General features: G+C 39.0%; 1 pseudogene; it reads left to right on the plus strand.

Moving 5' to 3' along the window:
- The first annotated feature begins 1,221 nt into the window (after nucleotides 1–1,221).
- LOC110582177 lies at nucleotides 1,222–1,419 on the plus strand (annotated as a pseudogene).
- The last annotated feature ends 1,296 nt before the right edge of the window (nucleotides 1,420–2,715 follow it).

Consider the following 2,715-nt stretch of genomic DNA (forward strand, 5'->3'; position numbering starts at 1 on the left):
AATACCAACCTTCTCATAGGGCTCCCAGACTTCTAAGCATCTCATCTCCCTGATGTTGCTCTAATTTTGTCGGGGGGGCATGTTAAAATTATGTTCTCGAGTATATATTCCAACAGAAACATTACTTTAAATAAAACAGTGTTGTTCCAAGTGATGAAATTGTATCTTTTATTCAAACTTGACCCTAGTATAAAAGGAGAGTGCTCCTGAACATACACTCTTCTCTATGTTCCACTCTGTATGTAAGCGTCTACTCTCGTTATACTGGACTTTCTAGCATTAGGTTCTGATTATTCTTTAGCTCTGCAACCACAAATAAATGTCCAGATTCATAGACTCTCCAGGCATCCAGTCATTCCTTAGCTTATGTTTGTACATCCTATTTTTTAGATTTTTAAAAACTGAATGCCATTCTGTGGTTTTAAATACTTTCCCATTTACTAAGGTCATTTTCAATCTTATTTTCTATGGCACAAGCTAGGCCTCCTGGGATGGTGCCATCTATGAAAAAATAAATACTTTTTACATAGCAGCATTCAGCTGAATGATAAAGTTGAATACTATGCAGTCCCACTGAACCATCTTTTTTAACTGTCACTTCAAAACAGTGACACTTTATTTCAAGCCTCAAACCTATTGTAACTGATCAAATAAATGTAACAAATAAGGAACAACTGAGTACCACTAAGTTCTTGATAATAAGCCATATAGATTATCTAAAAAGTGGCAAACATAACAGTTTGGAGATGATTTAATAGATATTCATTTATAGTACTACATTTAAGAACCATAAGACTTGATAAAATGAATATATAAACTTACACATTGTGTTATAGTCTCCAGCCTTCTATAATTGTACTTATGTGTTTACATACTTTCCACAAATGTATGTTATAATCCTTAAGATCTGTACTTCATAATGTGTAAGATGGTGTTTGATGTGTGCTAGGTAATTTAATATTATGCATACTGAATTAAAGTCCAACTTATCCTATTTCATTATTACTCTGACATAGGAAGATATAAAGACAAATAATATCCAGGCATAGAAAAAATAATTTGTTAAGTACTTGAAGAAATGTACCTACAAATAATTTTTGGTGATTACATACAGAGTAATATGAAAAACAAAAACAAAAACAAAAAGCCTTGGGAAAAAAAAGAAAATGTGAGTCAGAAGGAGTTGCAGACTAAACTGCAACATCTGGCTTTGGCGTTACCATGTTTCTGCAGTATTATCTCAACAGCGGGGAGATCGGGTCTATACAATGAAGAAGCTGAGCTGAACCTATGGGACAAGAGACCTCCTCGGCTCATCCTGCTGGGCTCTCCCCAGATGACAAATACTCTCGACACTGAATCACCATCAAGAAACACTTCAAGGCACTCAAGACCCAGCAACCATGCCCTATCCTCTGAGCGTCCCTTACATTTCATGTCTCTTCTGCTGCCTTCTCCCCTCAGAGACTTTTCGAAGCCAAGTTCTTCCATCTGTGAGCCCTGAAGCCTTCTTACCACCCTTGCTCTTTGGAACCCTGTTTCACTGTTGCCTTTGATCCACTGGTGTGAGGCAATCATGGTGGCAATCCCCCTTAAGGGAACCAGTTTGAATCTTCTTTCCATATTTTGAATCACTGCCAGGTTACTAAAATGATTTGAAAGAAAAAAAAAAAAACTTGAATTTGGATAAGTCAATATGGAGCCTGATGTAGAAAAGTATGTAACTAATCTAAAATCCATAACTTAGTGTGGATAAGGATCATGGCCGTTCACCATACTTACTTATTTTTTATTTTTTTAAAGATTTCATTTACTTAATTGAGAGAGAGAGAGAGGATCAGTGGTGGGGATGGGGCAGAGGGAGAGAGAGAAGCAGACTCCCTGCTGAGCAGAAAGCCTGATGCGGGACTCGATTCCAGGACCCTGGGATCATGACCTGGGCTGAAGGCAGACGCTTAACCGACTGAGCCACCCAGACGCCCCCAGGTTGCCACACTTTAAAAACACATTTTGCCACTAACCAAACTGAGGTGTATTGCTATTGTAGTAGATGGTCTGTGAGAATCCCAAACATTCTTAGGATTCCCTGACGTGAGATAAAGACAACTTAAAACTGACTTCTCAGGTTCACTATACATTAAGAAATCCTCACAATCTCTAAAACCATTGTATTTAGGAATCTGGAGGGTATTATGTTGAGTGAAATAAGTCAAACAGAGAAAGACATGTATTATATGATCTCACTGATATGAGGAATTCTTAATTGCAGGAAACAAACTGAGGGTTGCTGGAGTGGGGGGTGGGGTGGGAGGGATGGGGTGACTGGGTGATAGACACTGGGGGGGGTATGTGCTCTGGTAAGCGCTGTGAATTGTGCAAGACTGTTGAATCTCAGATCTGTACCTCTGAAACAAATAATGCAATATATGTTAAGAAAAAAAAAAGAAGAAGAAGGTAGCGGGAGGGGAAGAATGAAGTGGGGGAAATCGGAGGGGTAGAGGAACCATGAGAGACGATGGACTCTGAAAAACAAACTGAGGGTTCTAGAGGGGAGGGGGGTGGGAGGATGGGTTAGCCTGGTGGTGGGTATTGAGGAGGGCACATTCTGCATGGAGCACTGGGTGTTATGCACAAACAATGAATCATGGAACACTTCATCTAAAACTAATGATGTAACGTATGGGGATTAACATAAGAATAAAAAAAAGATTTTGT

This window comes from Neomonachus schauinslandi, chromosome 8 (assembly GCF_002201575.2).
Source record: "Neomonachus schauinslandi chromosome 8, ASM220157v2, whole genome shotgun sequence".
Lineage (NCBI taxonomy): Eukaryota > Metazoa > Chordata > Mammalia > Carnivora > Phocidae > Neomonachus > Neomonachus schauinslandi.